This window comes from Pelodiscus sinensis, chromosome 5 (genome assembly GCF_049634645.1).
Source record: "Pelodiscus sinensis isolate JC-2024 chromosome 5, ASM4963464v1, whole genome shotgun sequence".
Taxonomy (NCBI): domain Eukaryota; kingdom Metazoa; phylum Chordata; order Testudines; family Trionychidae; genus Pelodiscus; species Pelodiscus sinensis.
Window position 1 is genome coordinate 62,806,954 of NC_134715.1, and position 20,102 is coordinate 62,827,055.

The window sequence follows — 20,102 nt, forward strand, 5'->3', positions numbered from 1 at the left end:
CATGCGCAGAGCCTCTTGGCTAATATCAGCAGGAGCACCAAAGGAGCTCCAGAGCAAAGTCGAAGATCTCCCATTTGATCTTAAGAGATTATTTGCTACTTCAACTGACGACGTCCTGCATACGGGTAAGGACTCACGCACCACTCTGCAAACTCTGGGGATGTATACACCCCCCTTTAAGTGTAGGCGCTACTATCCATTTCAAAGGAGATATGACTATCCATTTCAGAAACATCGGGAGCACACTCCCGAACAGTCTCAATTCCGACAGCGTTTGTAACGCAAGCGCCAGCCCGGGCTAATGCCAAACAGCAAATTTGACTCGTGTCGAGGACACAAACACATCTTCAGTGCTCATAGTAGAAAAACCCACCACCACTCTTCTCTTTCACGACCGCCTCAAGCTATATTATCACCAGTGGCACGACATCACCTCGGACCGCTGGGTCTTGGAAGTAATAAAGTCAGGTTTCACGATACCTTTCATCTCCATACCTCCCACTACTCCACCCACCCCATCCCTCTTCAGGGACCCATCACACGAGACTCAGCTCCAGCAAGAGGTACGTCATCTTCTTGCTATAGGAGCCATAGAACTAGTTCCCTCAAGATTCAGGAACAGAGGGTTTTACTCCCAGTATTTCCTCGTCCCCAAAAAATCCGGAGGGTGAAGACCTATTCTCAATCTGAGGCGTTTAAACTGATACATCAAGAAGCAGCGTTTCAAAATGGTCACGTTAAACAAAATTATACCATCACTGAGCAAGGAAGATTGGTTCGGGGTCCTCGATTTACAGGACGCGTATTTTCACCTCACCATTCACATAGCACACAGGCACTTCCTCCGTTTTGTAGTGGGGCAGGAACACTACCAATACAGAGTGCTGCCCTTTGGCCTCGTCTCAGCTCCCAGAGCTTTCTCCAAAACACTTGAAGTAGTTGCTGTGCATCTTCGCAAGGTAGGGGTTTCCATTTTCCCCTACCTAGACGACTGCTTGCTCAAAGGCCACACTCGCTCGGAAGCTTGCCACATGCTCACAGTAACGAGGAGTCTCTTCAGTTCCCTCAGTTTAATTATAAACATGGAGAAATCACGTCTAGAGCCAGCCCCGACTCCCATGTTTATAGGAGCTCGCCTCGACTCACGGTCAGCTCGGGTCTACTTACCTGCAGACCGTTTCCAAATCATATGCGATCTAGTTCACACAGTATCGCTCTCCCCAATACTTCCCGTATGTCCTCACCTTCAGCTGTTGGGTCATATGGCAGCCACCACGATGGTGGTCCGCCACGCACGACTGCATTTCCGATGCCTCCAACAGTGGTTGACCTTGGTATACAAACCCGCCAAACACAGCATCCAAAAGCGAGTGACGTTGCCTATCCATGTTCGGAATTCCCTTCGATGGTGGACCGAGCCCAACAACATGTTGATGAGCATTCCCTTTCACCAACCTCAGCCTTCGGAGCAGATAACAGATGCCTCACTCACCGGCTGGGGTGCGCATATGGACAAGTATACTATCCAGGGTTGATGGTCCAATACAGAAATGATGCTCCACATCAACGTATTGGAGCTCAAAGCAATCTTTCATGCCTGCAGACATTTCAAACTTCACATACAGTGCGCAGTTACCAGGATCCTTACGGACAACATGGCTGCAATGTACTATGTCAACAGGCAGGGCGGTGCCAGATCCCGCTCCCTCTGTGCAGAGGCGGTTCGCCTGTGGTCCTGGTGCAACCGAAACGACATCACTATCATAGCTTCGTATCTGCCAGGGGTGAACAATTCCATCGCGGACTCGCTGAGCGGATACTTCCCACACGACCACGAATGGGAAATCCGCACGGACGTGCTCCTATCTATCTTCCACCGTTGGGGTCGACCCGCCATAGACCTCTTCGCCACTTCTGCCAATGCAAAATGCAAGGTCTATTGTTCCAGAGCAGGGATTGGCTCACGCTCCCTGGGGGACGCGTTCCTCCTACATTGGGGCACGGTACTATTGTATGCGTTTCCTCCTGTGGCTCTAATTCCAAGAGTACTGGAGAATGTTGTCCTCGACAAAGCCCGAATCTTACTGATAGCACCGGCCTGGCCCCGGCAAGCCTGGTACTCCACGCTCCTACAGCTCTCAATTCGAACGCCTTACCGTCTCCCTCTTCTCCCGGACCTCTTAACGTAGCAGAGCGGATCTCTTCACCATCCGAAATTGCTCACCCTCCATCTGACTGCATGGATGCTGGATGGTTCAACACGTCGGAGACCCTTTGTTCAGATCAAGTGAGAGGAGTTCTGCTCAATAGCAGAAGAGATTCCACGAGAAAAACATATCTCGCAAAGTGGTCTCGCTTTACGCACTGGTGTGACACTAAAGGGTTGTACCCCTCTGTCTCACCATTGCAGGCTATTCTGGACTATGTTTTGCACGTTCATACATCAGGTATCTCCATACCATCACTTAAAGTTCATCTAGCAGCAATTACGGCGTTCCACCGCCCGATCGATGGCCGGTCGGTTTTCGCCCACCCCATTATGAAGAGGTTTCTCAAGGGCCTCAATCTCAACCCTCCACGTAGACCTTCACCTCCTGCGTGGAACCTCAACCTCATGCTAGATACGTTGACATGGCCACCATTTGAGCCGCTTGCAACTACATCTCTTCAACTACTTATGACCAAGGTTGTTTTTCTTTTTGCTATAACGTCCGCACGCAGGGTGAGTGAGATAGCAGCTCTTACAGCATCTCCCCCATATACGATCTTTCATAAGGACTCGGTGATTCTTAGGTCGCACCCAACCTGTCTCCCAAAAGTCTGCTCGGACTTCCACATTAACGAGCCAGTGGTCTTGCCTTCTTTCTGTCCTAAACCTCACGCTTCTCCTCAAGAGGCTCTGTTGCACATGCTGGATACTCACCGAGCCCTCGCATTTTGTATTGATAGAACTCATGATATTCGAAAGACAGACCATCTTTTTATATCTGTTGCGGATCAGTTTAGAGGTCGTCCACTCTCTGCGCAGCGCATCTGCAAGTTGATTGTCGCTTGCATTACCACCTGTTATAATCTGTGTAACAAACCCCTCCCATCACAACCTAGAGCACATTCCACCCGTGCAATGGCTACCTCGACGGCCTTCCTGAAAGGAGTCCCTATGCGCGACATCTGCCGGACACCTACTTGGTCGTCAAATGTCACTTTCATGAGACGTTATGCAATTCAGCAACACTCCACCTCAGACTCCGCTGTAGCCTTGGCAGTGCTCCAACGCTGCCGTAACAAGGATCCTGTAGCGCAACCTTAGCTCGGACCACTGCTCCGGAGTCACCAGACGTGGAGCACCCACGGGGACTACCCGAAGAAGAAGAAGAAGTTACTCACTTCGTGCAGTAACAATGGTTCTTTGAGGTGTGTCCCCGTGGGTGCTCCACAACCTGCCCTCCTCCCCGCTACGGAATCTCGTTTGTTTCTCTCGTTTCAGATGAGGCGGTGAGAGGAACTGAAGCGGGGGCTGGACTGCGCTCGGAGAGGAAAGACGCAAACGGCCTCGAGCCCTCGCGCATGCGCGGTCCAGCCAAACACAGCTTTGGGAAGCCTCCGATTCACGGCGCCAGGGCGAGCCCAACACCAGACGTGGAGCACCCACGGGGACACACCTCGAAGAACCATCGTTACTGCACGAAGTGAGTGACTTCTTCTTCCAGTGCCAATATATAATCAAGTACACAAAAAGAGTTCAAAAGTATGCAGAGCAGAAGTATCATAGCACCTAGAGACCCCAGTTCAGCCTGGGTAAGCATCCTGATAGTGTTAAAGAAGCCATTAAGAGCATTATGCATCCACAGACTCAAAATTTCTGAACAAGGCACTGAAGAGATGCTATTATCAGCTGCTCACAATTGAGGATATCTTGCCAGAACTTTACTAAGCTAGAAGCTTTGGAGCCTGCTAGGTGAAGAATGGGTTTTGGCACATAGGCCTGGATGAACAGTCCAACAAGCTGACAATCTTTCCAACTCCCATTTGGTCACCACAGATAAAAGTCCAGCATCAGAAGTGTTCCAGGTGAGACTCAAAGTGCTGCTCGAGATGAAAATAATTGTAGTTATCTTCACAGTAGGTGAAGAGAGCAACCATAAAAGAAAGCCACAAGCTTTTTTACAAGACAGGAACAAGGATAACTCAGTCCAGAAAAAATGCAATTCTGACAGGGTGAGGTGACACGCATTGGCCAACAGCTTGCAGCAGAAGGACTGAAAGTACATCACAAGATCAAGGCAATCACAGACATGCCAGTGCCACTAGATGTGAAAGGGGTACAACAGGTAATAGAAATGATGAATTTTCTGTTCAAGTCGTGTCCGTGGCTGGCTACAGTTGCAGAAAAAGGGGTGCTGACTGGGTGGAGGTAAGCAAATACCCCAGGGCCTGAGGTCCTGGCTGCCACCACTGCAGCAGCAGCAGCAGGAGCCCCAGACCCTTTAAATTGCTGCTGGAGCCCCACATAGCTCCGCCCAGGTGATGCTGAGGGGGCGGGAGAGAGAGACGTGGTGAAGTCCAGGGAGCACTGAGAGCCTGCTGCCCCTAGCCCCACTCCTTCCACCAGAAGCCCCATCCCTTCCAAGGGGGCTGGAACTGAGCCTCACCCACATTACGCAGAGCCTGGCAAAGTCTATCAAGCAGCCCCAAGCAGAATCCAAACATCAGCTAACAAGGAAAAGTTGCACTGGGCAGATCCCCAACTGCGAGCATGTGTCATGCTGAAACAACTGACTATAGATGTCCCTGTCCTGAAGTACTACAAGCATGAGATCCATAGTCATTCCAGTGTAATACACCGGGGAAAGAGTTGGGTAGAACACTTTTGCAGGAACAGTTAAGTGCTTATGTCAGCATGCTTTGTAACTAGGGTTTCCAAGTGTCTGGTTTTGAACCAGACAGTCCAGTATTTGAGCTCTCTGTTCGGGAAACAAATTGAGAAAATATAAATGAAAAAATCTAAATGTCCGGTATTTTCTAAATAAGATGGAATGTAGACAGGGTGGCCCGTGGCTATAGGCCCACTCGGCCACCGCCTAGGGTGCCGCCACCCAGGGGCACCCGATGATGACATCAGGGATGCCTACCATGACATCAGGGATGTCAATCCATGACTGCCCTGCAGGCGGAGGCACCAATTGAGCGTTCCGCCTGGGGCACCAGCTGCCGCGTTCAGGCTGCTCCTGAATGTAGATTGTGATGTAATGTCAAGTGTCTCCGGTATTTTTGTTGAAACCATCTGGCAACCCTACTTGTAACTCTAAACAGGGATATACTTGCTCAACTTAACCTGCATTAACATTCACTCTGTGAATGAAACTGTTAATCTGATAAACGGTTTTAAAGAGCCAAATCAAGTCCCAAACTAGGCATGCAAGACTCAGAGCAGAAGGAGAACTCATGAATTTGTTTTCTCATCCTGAGCTTACATCCTTTCCCCCACGCCCTTCAGCAGAGTATTTAATAGTCATAAATGTTACTACAAGGACTACTGATACTAGGTAACTAACATGGCATACCTTTTTGTTGAGCTTGTTTTTCACAATAGCCTGAGCATTCAAACTCTCTATTCCAAATTTAAACACACCTTTATTTTCAAATTGATCAGTCACTTGAAATCTTAGCCTTCCCCTTCGCAACACTATCCTTAGAGTGAAAACATTCTGCATGTTTTAAGGAAGTATTTCTGTCACAAGAATATCTATAACAATTAGGTAAATAAGGCAAGTGCTTACTAGATTAGGTTTGACAACAGTAATGATTAGGAGACTGAATATTACATTACACACACTGGCCAGGAAAAAAAAACATTTTGTGTGTGTCCCCGTGCATGCATGCACAGTACTGTTCTTCCTGACATTGCTGAATCTTTCTATTCATGAGTAGCAATTCTTTGTTAGGCAGCAGTATGCTATGCTCACTTTGATCACACTATGCTCCCTCCCAGAATTAAAATATGTGTTTTGACAAAGTTTCAAAGTGCCGGATATATATAGGCCATTGACTTAAATGCACTGATTTCAAACATATCAAGATTTGGTGGAGGAGGGGGAAGTCAGTGACATCTTAAGTAGGCCATTGCTAATGCTAAAATAGACATTCTCTAGAACTTAATTGCACAAAATGTTTGTGATTCACACACTGACTTTTCAAATTCTCCAACCTCTAACAATTTGTCATGACTTAATATTGACTTTACACTGATGAAAGTCTTTTTGACAACTAGATAAAACACTTGGCATTTAAAAATATATTTCTACATTGTGAATAATTAGCTCTCTGTTCTTTCCATCTCCTTTCTAATTTATCCTGCTGTCTAGTGTCAGAACTCGAGATATTATAATATTTTATTTATATACTGTATATATATATATATATATATATATATATATATATATATATATATATATATATATATATTACACACACACACACACACACACACACACACACACACACACCATTTAAAAGATGTAGTAACAAAATGTTCTAGTGGCAGAAATCTTCATCTGATCAGTGGTTTACATCTATTTAGATGTCCTTTCAATATTGCGTATGGTTTGTTTTTTAAAAATCTGTTCCAATTTATGACAAAAGTCACATGATATAGTTTTTCCAATAATAAAGGGTAGGGAATACTCTTTGTTCATTTTTCTGGCACTAACTTGACTCTGCTGAGACAAATGGCATGAGGGTGTTGTTTGATAAAATAGAAGATTCATAGTCCTTGTTAACAGCCATGCTGTTCAAAATACAGATCAGTTTGCTGAAGTGGATACATTATTATATAATATATTAGTGTTCCTAGTTGCATGGTAATTCTCAAAATATCTGCAAACAAATCTGAAATACTACATAGGAGTAAGTCAGAATTAGAAGCACGATACTAAAAAAAATGGGATTCTTACTTTTTAATAATTTCTACAGGTTGGACCTCCCTGGTCTGGAATCATGGGGGCCTGACTGGTTCCCAAAAAACAGAATTTGCCAGACCAAGGGAGGTGTTTTCTGTCACAGGCCCGAATCAGCCAGCCTTCTGCCTCTGGCCCCCCTTCTGATCTCTCCCCAGCCAGGCTGTCTGCTCTGCGGTCACCAGCTCCGGGCTGCCATGGGTGGCTAGGGTTCTCCGGCCTATGGCAAGCCAAACTTCTCTGGGCTCTGACCCCATGCTGCTGCAGGCCGTTGGGGTTCTCCAGCTCTACGCTGCTGCAGATGGCCAAGCTTCTATGGCCCTACATTCTTGTGGGCGCCTGGGGTTTCCTGGCTCCCGGCCTCGTGCTGCCACGGTTGTTGCTGATGTTTTCCCAGCCCCAGCCCCGCTGTGGGGCCACTAACCCTGGCACGAGATGGGCTGCTGGCCCTCCTGCCATTAAGTTCCTAGGTTCTCTGATCCAGAAGCAGAAAAGGTTACTCACCTTGTGCAGTAACTTCTGTTCTTCGAGATGTGTGTCCCCGTGGGTGCTCCACTACAGGTGTCGGGCTCGTCCCGGCGCCGCAAACCGGAAACTTCTTCATAGCAGTAGCCCCCTCCGGAGGACCGCGCGTGCGCAGTGTGTCCCGCGGCATTCGCGCCCTTTTCTCCGTCGCGCGGTCCGACCCGCCAGTTCCTCCTAGCCGGAACATCTGCAAGATACAAGAGAGATCTCCGAAGCAGGGAGGAGGGCGGGTCGTGGAGCACCCACGGGGACACACATCTCAAAGAACAGAAGTTACTGCACAAGGTGAGTAACCTTTTCTTCTTCTTCGAGTGATGTCCCCGTGGGTGCTCCACTACAGGTGAGTATGAAGCAGTCCCCCTCGCACTGATTGTGCTTCGGATTTACTTGTGCACGGACGAAAGGACTGCTTGAGCGACTGCTGTGTCTGCCTCCTTGAGACGGTCAAGGGCATAGTGTCTAGCGAAGGTGGATGCGGACGACCATGTCACTGCCCTGCATATGTCTCTAAGTGATACATTTTTCATAAAAGCCGTGGAGGCAGCCATACTTCTGGTTGAATGTGCGGTTAGCGGACAGGGCAGAGATTTCCCCCTGAGAGTGTAGCAACGGGTGATGCAGTTAACTATATGTTTGGAAATACGTTGGGACGACAGCTGATGACCTTTAGAGCGATTAGCGAGTGATAATAGCAAACGCGGAGACTTCCGGAATGGACGTGTTCTGTCAAGATAAAAAGCCAATGCCCTTCTAATGTCCAGAGTGTGCCAGTGGGCTTCCTCCGGTGTAGCGTGTGGTTTGGGGTAGAAAGTAGGGAAGATTATAGGTTCATTGACATGAAAGGACGAGTTGACTTTTGGCAAGAAGGATGGATGACATCTCAGCGAGACTCCCTGCTGAGTGAACATCGTGTATGGAGGGTCCGCTGAAAGTGCTGCAAGCTCTGAAACTCGCCGAGCTGAGGCTATTGCCAGAAGAAAGGTAACCTTTATCGTGAGAATTTGTAACTCACAAGTCGCAAGTGGTTCAAATGGTGGGCGGGTAAGGGTGTCCAGTACAAGGCCAAGGTCCCATGGCTGCGGGATAGGCTTGTGTGGTGGACAAATATTGGAAATTCCCTTGAGGAATTTCTTCGTAAGTGGATGAGAGAAAACGGAAAAGCTCTCTATGGGAGCGTGAAAAGCCGAAATAGCTGCCAAGTGTACTTTTAGCGAAGCAGCGGCCAATCCTTGGGAATGTAAATGCAGGACGTAGTCCAGAATACGCTGGATCTGCACATTTAGGGGGTTAATGGCTTGTGGCTGGCACCAGGCTGAGAAGCGACGCCACTTATAGATGTAAGATCGTTGGGTGCTGTGGCGTCTGCTTTGCACGAGTACATCCATGACCGCTTGGGAGCAGGTTAATTCTAGGCCCTGGAGCCAGTTAGGAGCCAAGCTGTCAGGTGCAAGCGGTCGACATCCGGGTGGAGAAGGTTGCCGTTTTGTTGTGAGATCAAGTTGTTGATCCGTGGAAGACATTGAGGTCTGGACACCGACATCTGCATGAGTTGCGTGAGCCAAGTCTGACGCGGCCAGAAGGGAGCCACCAGGATTACTGTCGCCGAGTCTGATAGTATTTTCTTTATTACCCGCGGTATCAGCAGGATTGGGGGAAAAGCGTAGAGGAGACGGCACGCCCCCCAATTGAGAAGGAAGGCATCCCCCAAGGATTGGTTGTCTATCCCTGCTCTCAAACAGTAAGAGCGGCACTTCCTGTTGTCGCGAGTGGCAAAGAGGTCGATCTCTGGGTAACCCCATGCCCGAAACAGATCGAGGGCTACAGAGTGAAGGAGCTCCCATTCGTGTTGGGAGTGGAATGATCTGCTGAGCGTGTCCGCAATTATATTGGTTTTGCCGGGAAGATAGGAAGCTATGAGCGCAATCCTGTGGCGGATCGCCCAGTTCCACAGGCGCACTGCTTCCACACACAAAGTCCTGGACCGGGCCCCGCCTTGCCGGTTGATGTAGTAAACCGTGCATATGTTGTCGGTAAGGACTTGTATGGTGGTCCCCTGTATGTGGTGGACAAAGTGGCGGCATGCGTTGAAGACTGCCCTGAGCTTCAGGAAGTTTATATGGAGTAGGGATTCCTGATGGGACCACAGTCCCTGAGTCCGGTAGTGCAACATATGCGCCCCCCAGCCTATTAGGGACGCGTCCGTGGTCAGTTGGATGGATGGGGGCTGGACCCGGAATGGAACGCCTGCTAGAGTATTGGCAGGTAGAGTCCACCAAACGAGCGATTTCCTGACTCGGGCAGGGACGGTTACGAAAGTGTTGATATTGGTAATGCCCGGTTTGTAGGCTATGAGGAGCCAATGTTGCAGACATCGCATGCGGAGGCGAGCATGGGCTATGACGTATGTGGTAGAGGCCATGTGGCCCAATAGTTTCAGGCAGGTAAGGTAAGGGACCTTCGGAGCCGTGAGCAAGACGTTCGATAGGTCTCGAATGGTGTCGGCTCTGTCCGTAGGCAGATACGCCATAGCAGTGGTAGAGTCTAGTCTGGCCCCAATGAACACGATGGACTGGGCCGGAGTTAGAGTAGATTTTGGCAGATTGATAATTAGGCCAAGGGTCTCGAAGATGCCTTTTGTAGTGGCAACTGCCATCTCGGCTTGTTCTCTCGAAGGTGCCGAGAGGAGGTAGTCGTCGAGATAAGGGAAGATGGTGATCCCCGCTCGACGGAGGTATGCCGCTATGACTGCCATGGTCTTTGAAAATACTCTCGGAGCTGCGGATAGGCCGAAGGGAAGTACCGCATATTGGTAGTGGTCGTCTCCGACGGTGAATCGCAGAAACCTCCTGTGAGCTGGATGGATAGGAATGTGGAAGTATGCGTCCTGCAGGTCGAGAGACGCGAACCAATCCCCCTTTTGTAGTGTTGGGATGATGGAACCCAGAGTAACCATCTTGAATCTGTATCTTCGCAGGTAGCGGTTGAGACCGCGAAGGTCTAGTATCGGCCTCCATCCACCCGACTTTTTCTCTGTGAGGAAGTATCGGGAATAGAACCCCCTGCGATGGAATTCGGGAGGAACTATTTCCACCGCACCTATGGTAAGTAGGTGTACTACTTCCTGTCGTAACAGATTTTCGTGGGAGGGGTCCCTGAAAAGGGGTGGGGAGGGAGGGTTGGTGGGAGGTAAGGTGGAGAACGGAATGGTGAGTCCTGAGGTTACAATCTCCCTGACCCAGCGGTCTGTGGTGATGGCAAACCAACGAAGGGAGTATGGATACAGACGGCGGTTGAAGAGTTTGGTTACTCTCGCGTTGGGTTCTAGTTGAGGGATGGCTCGCAGACTCTCGATCAGTCCGTCAAACTTGCTGCCTAGATTGTTGCTGGTTGTTGGCCTTGTTAGATTGCTGGGGGCGACGTTGGGGGCGCTGCCTCTGTCTATGCTGGTCGTATGGTCTAAATCGTTGGTTGGTATAGTAGGACGCCGAAGAAGGAGGCGGCCTCTGCCTGTTATATGGCCAGGCTCTCCTGCGCCTGAAGGGCGGGGTGTACATCCCTAGCGTTCTTAACGTATTTCTAGAGTCTTTTCCTGAGTGAAACACTTGGTCTGTGTTTTGAGCGAACAGGGATGCTCGGTCAAATGGGAGGTCCTCCACCTTAGGGTGTAGATCCTTTGGCACTGAAGCCAGGTGGAGCCAAGAGTCTCGTCGCATGACGATGGACGTCGCAGTAGTGCGGGAGGCTGAGTCCGCGATATCGAGAGATATCTGGAGCGCATTACGGGCCACTGTGTAACCCTCTTGCACTATGGCCTTCAGTACCTCCCTTTTGGAATGTGGGAGATGCTGTATGAGCGGCACTAACTTCGAATAGTTGTCGAAGTCGTGGTTGGCAAGATGGGCGGAGTAGTTTGCCATCCTCAATGTGGCCGTTGCAGATGAATAGACCTTTCTGCCTAGCAAATCCAAGCGTTTGGCCTCTTTGTCCGCGATGGAATTCCTCGCCTGCGCGGATCTCGCCTTTTGCTGTGCTGCGTCAACCACGATAGAGTTTGGAACAGGATGGGTAAAGAGAAACTCTGCATCCTTGGCGTGGATAAAATATTTTCTGTCCGTGCGTTTGTTGGTAGGAGGCATAGACGCCGGAGTTTGCCAGATGTCATTGGCTACCTCCAATATCGCGGCATCGAAAGGAAGAGCTAGCTTGGATTTACTAGAATGTTGTAAATTTCTGAGCAGCACATGGTGTTTTGGAGGCGCCCCCGAGGTGCGTAGGTTCTGTGAATCCGCTACCCGTGTAAAAAGCTCATGGAACTGTTTGTAATCATCTGCTAGAGGGGGTTCGTCATTAAACACCGCATCGTCAGGAGAAGAGGAAGCGACATCTGTCGGGGAGGCCACTGACTGGTGTTCCGCCACTGGTGACGGAGTGGTATCGTCCTGTGGGACCGAAGTCGTGGATGCATCTCCCGTAGGCGCTGGTGGGCGTTGAGCCGGTGGAATAGAGCCTTGGGTCGTTGGCGAATATATTTGCTGTCGGCTCGGAGACAAGGGTGAGCGCCTCGATATTGATCGTGAACGCTCCGAATGCAGTGAGCGGTGACGAGACGGACGATGAGAGTATTGTGGAGAATAGGACAGAGTGCTCCTATGACGATAATAGCGGGAGCGGGTAGGTGATCGAGGGGAACAAGAGCGGTACGAGTAACGGTACGGTGATCTGGAGTAGTATGAGCGGTGATAGTGAGGCGGTGTGATGGACCTTCTCGGGGATCTATAGTAACGGCGTGCAGGAGAGTACTCGTGATAGTGGCTCCGCCGTCTTTGAGGTGAAATCGAAGGTCCAGGCAAGAAGGCTGCCCTGTCCGAACCTGGAGAAGGGGTACAAGGGTGGTGTGTTTTCCTCTGTGCCTTCGTCGGTACCGCTCTAGAAGTATGGGGGACCAGGCTATCTGGGATCGAGATAAGTGAGGCCCCATCAGAGATTTCCCCTGGAAGGCATGGTGATTGAGGCGCAGGAGGTGAGGAAGGCGGAAGCACTTCTTGTCTCGACACCTGAGGGTGTCAAATCGTCGGATCCGGTGCCGAAACGGGAGACTGGGACGGCTCCTCCACTTCCAGCAATCGGTCGGTGCGGTGCGGTGCCGACACGCCCTGAGGATGAGGAATGGCTGCGTCGCTAGGCTTTGGATGGGATTTGGGTGCCGAGTGTTTCCTCGGTGCCGTGTCCGGTGCCTTAGGTTGTTGCGGCTTAGGCTTCGGTGCCTGTTTAGGTTTCGGTGCCGGGCCGGCCACCGGTGCCGTCTTAGTCGGGGCACGGTCATGTGCCGACGGTGCCGATTGCCTCGGTGCCGAGGACCGCACCGAATCCGGCTGCGGTGCCGTTCGGAGGCTCGGTGCCGCTGATGATGGTGCCGACTCCGGACGGGTTGGCGGGGCCGATGCCACAGAGAGTGCGGGGCTCGGCGCCGATGTGCTACGGGCTTTGGAAGGCTTTTCCATCGCCTGTGGGTGGCCCGACGCGGCTCTCGAGTCTGCCGCACTTAGGCTCCTGGACGAAGCGGAGGCCTTTTCTTTGGTCTTGTGCGTACCCTCGGTCTCTCGCTCTGTTGTCGGCAGCGGCTGGAGAGCCTTGTTGAAGAGGAGCATTTTAAGACGCATCTCTCTGTCACGCCTCGTGCGCGCCGTTAGCTTGGCGCAATGGCCACACTTCTGAGGGATATGGCCCTCCCCTAGGCAACGAATGCAGCGGGAGTGGCCATCCGACACGGGCATAGCCTCGCCGCATGATGCGCACTTCTTGAACCCGGGAGAACCGGCCATGGTTGGCTGTTCGGGTGTAACCCCCGGGATTAAAACAGGGGGTTGAAGTAACAGGGTTTTTTTTTTTTTTTTTTTTTTTAAACAATTAACCAATCTAACTAACTAACAATATAAAACTGACTAATACTACGTTGGGAAGGGGCTAACTGGGAAAAACAACTGAACATATATCTAATTTTTGACTAAACGATTTCTCCTCAGGAGAGGAGCGTGTTCCAGATCCGTCTGTGGCCGTGGACGGTTAGGAGGAACTGGCGGGTCGGACCGCGCGACGCAGAAAAGGGCGCGAACGCCGCGGGACACACTGCGCACGCGCGGTCCTCCGGAGGGAGCTACTGCTATGAAGAAGTTTCCGGTTTGCGGCGCCGGGACGAGCCCGACACCTGTAGTGGAGCACCCACGGGGACATCACTCGGAGAAGAACCCATGGCTCTGCCAGACCATGGATGTTGCCAGACCAGAGTGCAATTTTCAGAGGTGCAACTTGTACAATCATTCTTTCCTAATTCAGTGTTCCTGATGAAAAATTTACAATAGCTATGTTATCCTGGCAAATCAGGTACTAATTTTAGACATGCTCCTATAAATGATCCTAAAATATCAGGGTTGTAAAATATCAGTTTTAGAATCATCACTTCATGTTTTCAGTATCTGACTAAATAGCTCACTTTTTCAGAGTCAAGGTTACAGAAAATTAATATTAGCTAACATGATTGTACTGATGTACAGTAAAACAGAAAACTTACCCAATATATAGTTACGCCACACTAAAATGCAGGTTCTACTTGTAAGATACCAAAAAAAAGTGAACAATTAAGAGTCTTATACTGGTGCACATTTAGCATTCCTTTCCCCAGCCAAACATCATCTGGTGTCTAGGACATATTTGAGAGAGTTTCTGTCCAAAAACCCCTCCTAAACAGTAAGAGCCAAGACTACTAAATTTGGTATACAATTTCCTCTTATCATATCTTAGAACAAAGTAAGGGTTTGGTTGTGCCTGGAAAATGGGATGTGCTTTGAATGGGATTGTCTCTCAAAAAAACATACAGGGGAAAAAAAAATAATCTCTAGGCAGGTGAAAGGGGCTGCTTGGGGGTCCTCCCCCGCCCACTTTGGAACTGCCTTGGCCCTGAGCCTCCTATCCCCTAGGCACCCTTTAGGAATGGTGGGAGGGCTAAAACTTCCCCCAACCTCCTGCTTCATACGGGGACATTACTGGCTGGTCCCTTTCAGCAGGGAATGAGAGGTAAGTGCACAGTTAACTGCATTCCTCACTCTGGCTGAGGAGCACAGGGACAGGCAAGCTATGCCCTTTGCTCTTGCTCCCTGACAGAAAGGAAAGAGCAAGTAGCCATGATACAAAGCTCAGGGAGGGGAGTTGGCCCCCTTTTCCCTCCTTACCCCACTCCTTTCACACACAGTCCCCTGGCCAGAGCCCCTCCTCAGTCCCCAACCCTGACTATGCACTCCCCCCACCACCATAGCCCCCTCCCTGAGCTCTCCTTAATGACCCAAGCAACACCAGGTACATGTGCTAGTAACTTTATAAAATGTTGTACAGTGCACTCTATCACCACAACATATATTGTGCTTTTCCTTATTTAGTTTTCCAAAAGAAACTGTTCATGAATAAAACATTTCACTTCCTTCTTGTGTTTGATTTCCACCGTGACTCACTCCCAGCATCCCAGCTACCACAGGCAACTTTCACAATACAGGCCTTCTTGTGTTGTATTGATGTTTCGGGATTAATCTTCCAAGACTTTGTGCCACAAAGTAACCATAAGTAACCTGGAGCCTGACTCCTAATGGCTTTACTGGGCTTTAGATCAGGCACTTATTGAATCAGCACTGCTGTCTCTGGTGTACTCAATGTTAAGCACTCTCAGTATAGGATACTTTTCAGAGTCCTTACCTTAGCAACAAATATTATGGAAGCACTAGAAAGGAGTAATTATCACCTACTAAAATGGGGGTATGAACCTATTCTTCTAAGCTTTTACAAGGCTAACCAAATTCTATTCGTTATTTCGTAGAAAAGGAGCAATTTCTGTTTGGACAAAAATTGCATAAAATATATCAAAATTTGAGATATTTCCACTATTCCCATTGGCGGCATTCACCCCTGAGCAAAACTTGCTCTGAAATGATCCCCAAAAGGGAAAAATACTCTTCCTCATGAAAACATTGAGCTCTTATTCATGTTTCTTTTTTGGTCGCCCTAAGTTATGATACTTAATATTATTAAAATGTGGTCTCAAACTCCAAGGGGAAAATCTAACAACCCTATATTACATAAAATATTAAACATAGAAGAAACAGGGTCAGATCCTTAGCTAGTGTCAATTAACATAGCTCCATTTACTTTAATGGAAAAATGCCAAAATTACTCAGCTGAAGATTTGGCCCAGGATGTGAAAACAGTTATAGCACAACACATACGAGCTTAATGCAATTAGTGTTTTTCTTAAACATCTCTACATAGCTTCTTTTTATAGTCATTCGTACGTTTTACAGGCCCTCAGTTACAATGGTATAAACCCAGAGCAACTTTCTTAGCTTCAAACACCTACAAAAATGCAGCTGATTGGACTCTATAAAAAATTGACTTAATTCAGTTACAAATAGCATTTCCTTAAAAAAAAAAATTCATGTTAAACACAAACACAGTGTAACACAAATGGAGAATGCTAAATGAAATCATTAAACCTAGATACAGAATTTCACGATTCCCATTCACTTCAAGGGGACCAGACTTGATCTTTAGAGAGCAATGTACAATACCCTTATTAGTTGGAAACTATTTCCATAATTCAATAGACTTTCATTAAAGGTTCTCAGCAGGCCATACCCAAATTAGGTAATATTATTCAAGATGAAGCTAGTAGAGTTTTTCATACATTTTCAGGCATGTTAAAAATAAACCTTTTCAGTACTGAATATTATGGGGAAACGGACCTTGTTCCACTGCTGGCCATTTATCACAGCCTGTATTTATTCTTTATTTAAGAGCAATAAATGATCCTGTGCAGTCATACCACTAGTGTGTAAGTGATGCCTGTATCATGAACTCTAAAGAGTTTACAATCTATCAGTACCTGCCCACATGAACTGAGAAACACATCTGCGAGATTGACTGTAGAAGTTAACACCAAGCTAAAAAGGGGTGACCCCTTTATATACTCAATAGTTCCATCCTTCAAAAGGAGGGTTCCTAGGCTCCCACTCCCATCTTTCACTAGAACACCAAAACATATTTTTTAAAATAGCTAATAAGTATCCAGATTGACAGAAGCAGAAAAATTATTTTTCCAGTATTTTGCCCTGGCTTGTAAAGTTTGGACTATGTCATCCAAATCATTTAATGGGCCCCATCGCTCCTGTGTCAGAAGATATCACAAAACTATCCTCATGCCATCCTTGTAGGGTACTATTTTATAAACGCTGTGGCAGAGAGATTAAGCAACTTGCACCCTATCACAAGGGATAAAACACTTTGAAACCTGGTCCTTCCCCCACTGCAAGTGACTAGTATTTAAAGCAAAATTCGAAATAGGGATTCAGTTAAAAGCAGAATCATACAACACTAGATCTGAAAGGGACCTTGAGAGTTCATCAAGTCCACTCCCCTACCCTCATGGCAGGACCAAGCACCATTTATATCATCCCTGATAGGAATCTATCCAACCTGCTCTTAAATATATCAGTGTTAGAGATGCCATAACTTCCGTAAGCAATTTATTCCAGTGTTTACCCTTGCTGCAATTTAAGCCCATTTCTTCTTGACCTAATAATTCTCTTATTTTACATTTAGGATGCTCAAACAGGTGACAGACTAGATATGCAAAAAAGGAGAAAGCTCTTAGGGAAATATTTTATACCCTTCCTGGGACTTAACAGAGCATACTCTGCTTTCTGAAAGGAAATATTTTCTGTACCAACCTTTAATTAAATCAAATCTCCCATCTGATTATCAACTTGGTGGATTATTAAGAGTCATTTTACTTAGATGGACAGATTGCCTATACGAAACTTACTCAAAAGGTGAAACTCAAATATAAGTCTACAAATGATGCAAACAAATAGATATCAGAAAGTGACACTATAAAGTGTACAATATAAATTATATAGAGGAACTCAATATGTGTTATGCCCTTTTAGTGGGAAGCTACATGAATAATTTAGGTGTTCTGGATGGAGTTGATTCTTTTTCATTGGTTAGTGCTTGCTTGATTTTTATAAATCATTTCTCACGTATAAATTCATCAATTGCTCACCAAGCATTTCCCACACTGATACTGATCAAATCAAGCAACTATTCACACAATACGTCAAGTTCAGTCAATATTTTTCATTCAAGAGTTTCATTTGTTAGAGGAAGAACCCAAAGAAGTCCTAACATTTTCAGAAGGAATAAATGTTGGTCTTCAAGCAGAACAAAAAAGGAATTAAAAACTAAAAAGTAATTAAAAACTAATCATATTGATAGCAACATTTGGGGAAAAAAAGACTAAGATGACTTTATAACAAATATTGCTTTCTGTTTGGCAGGGTCTATAAACTTTCTGTATAGGTACGATTGATATCGCCAGCGTCTCCTTTTATTTAACTGCATAATGTGGATTTAAAAAAAGATATATGCACTTCAGGTTTCCCAGTTCAAACATTTCCTAATTAATAAATAAATCAACATTCATTATAGTGATGACATTTTCAATTAGAGATGCTTGAAAACTAAGTAGTTGGCCTAGGTTGCACAAGCATGATTAATTTATAATTTGCAGAGGTACCTCATCATAAAAAACTTTTTAAATCAGATTTATGGGTTCTAGTTGCTTATTCTTGCTTTAGCTTCTTGTACTCAGATGAGTAAATAAGCCACCAGTTTGCCATTTTTCAGTCTTGTACAGGTATGTTCAGGGTTTTGAGTGTCACAATGAATTTGGTTTTGTAGAGGAGTGGAGAAAGGAGGGCCCAACACCCTAGGGATTGAAGAAAGCCTCTGGGCCCAGCTAGCCCCACCCTGCTTTACCTGCAACCAATGCCAGGCTTGGAAAGAGGAGCAAAGGAAGGAGCATGCCTTAGTTTGGGCTGACTACCAAGAGGGAGGAGCCCAGTTCAGCAGTCTATCTGCTTGGCAGCCAGGGAAACAAATAAGTTCCCACCTTACTCATCTGGAGAAAAGGGTGGGGGGGACCTACTGAGAAGCTCCAACCCAGGGAAATCTGGATTTGGGGGGCATGCCCCAAATTTAAGGACTCAGAGAGGGAGCAATTTGGAGCTCCAGGGCCAGGAGCACAAGGGCCAAAATAGGGATGTAAAAATTAGTTTAAAAAGGTAACCATGTAACTGCTAAAAATCCTAGCAGTTACATGCTTACACACTGTGGGCTCTTCAGTATAAAGCTTAAATAAACATTATATTGCAGGTCCCACAGCAAAGCCACTTCCCTGGACAGCCAGCATTGTAAACCTGTGACCGGGGGGGGGGGGGGTAGGAGTGGCTGGGTCCATCACAGGGAGCAGCCCCTGCCTGTGGTGGGCCCTGTGGAGCTGAAGCAGGTCCCTGCCTGGGGTGGGTGAGGAGCTGCTCCAGCCCCTACCCATTAACCAGAACCAGTTAGCATTACCTGTTCCGGGTGATGCTTACCAATTAACCTTTCACTTCCCTAGGCCAGAACCCCCATTTTTCCCACTTGCTTACTCAGTGACCTAGCCACTAGACTACTCAGCTGCCAGGGCCTAGCCATGAGCTTCTTTCGCTATTATGTATGTTTGTCTAGGTCACCTTCTCTTTCATATTAGTATCCTTATCAGCTGCTGTGACAATCATGTGGGTGGCATCCTTAAAGACTTACATTTGATGCTTTTGGAGTATCAAGAAAACTTTCCACTAAGAATATCCTTTAGAAGCACTGCTTTGGAATTAGCTGCTTATCAATTTTTGTTCCAGGATTTCCATACCTCTGTTGAATAAAAGAGGAACAACATTATGTCAATGTTAAAAAAATTCAAAACTGTCAGAACCAACCATGTTACTTTTCCATATCTTTTCAAGCTTATCAAAGTTCTTTGCTTGACATCTAACATGATTTCACCATCATTGCACATCTCACTCCTGAGAGGAAAAATAACTTACTTCCTCTAGTATTTCTGGCTCTACTCTGATGGGTTTTTTCAGCACAAACATTTTGCTTTCTACTGGTTGATGAGCAATTCAGTTTGTTTTGCCACATCTGTCTAAAGCTGGGGCTTCTCTTCCCTTAACTGATGCGTTGAACCTAGCAGGAACATGTCAGCAGCAAAAAAGACCCAACAGTTGTGATTCATCATTTGTCCATAAAATACTTACTTTGCCTTCTGAGATTACTTTATGACTAAGAGTAAGAAAGGCCATACTGGGTCAGATCAAAGGTTCATCTCTCCCAGTATACTGCTTCTACCAGTGACCAATGCCTGGTACTTCAGAAGGAATGAACAAAACATGTACTAATCAAATGATCCATTCCCTATTGACCATTTCTAGCTTCTGGGAAATAGAGGCCAGGGACACTTCAGAGCATGGTTTTTCATCCTTGTCGCTCCTGGCAAAGCAGCTCATGGAGAAATAAATGGCTATTTATTTTTTGAACCCTACAATAGTCTTGGCCTTCAATTACTACTGCATACAGTTTTCTAAACTCTGCATACACTATATTTAAAGTAGCCGGTAATGGATTTCATAAGCACTCCTTTAACTTTGGAATTGCTGGACTCTGTTCTGTTACTTTGGTTATGTTTTCTTGTTATTTATTCCT

At 47.0% G+C, this 20,102-nt stretch overlaps 1 protein-coding gene across 4 annotated transcripts in view; it reads right to left on the minus strand.

Moving 5' to 3' along the window:
• Nucleotides 1-20,102, minus strand: part of MARCHF1 (membrane associated ring-CH-type finger 1) — a 711,901-nt gene that overhangs the window by 385,544 nt on the left and 306,255 nt on the right. For 3 of the 4 annotated variants that reach the window (XM_075930152.1, XM_075930151.1, XM_075930154.1), the window contains one exon: nt 19,164-19,271. The exons of the other annotated variant lie outside the window; for it this stretch is intronic. The gene's annotated coding sequence lies outside the window, so the exon portion shown is untranslated. The remainder of the gene's footprint in view (nt 1-19,163; nt 19,272-20,102) is intronic. 4 annotated transcript variants of the gene reach the window in all.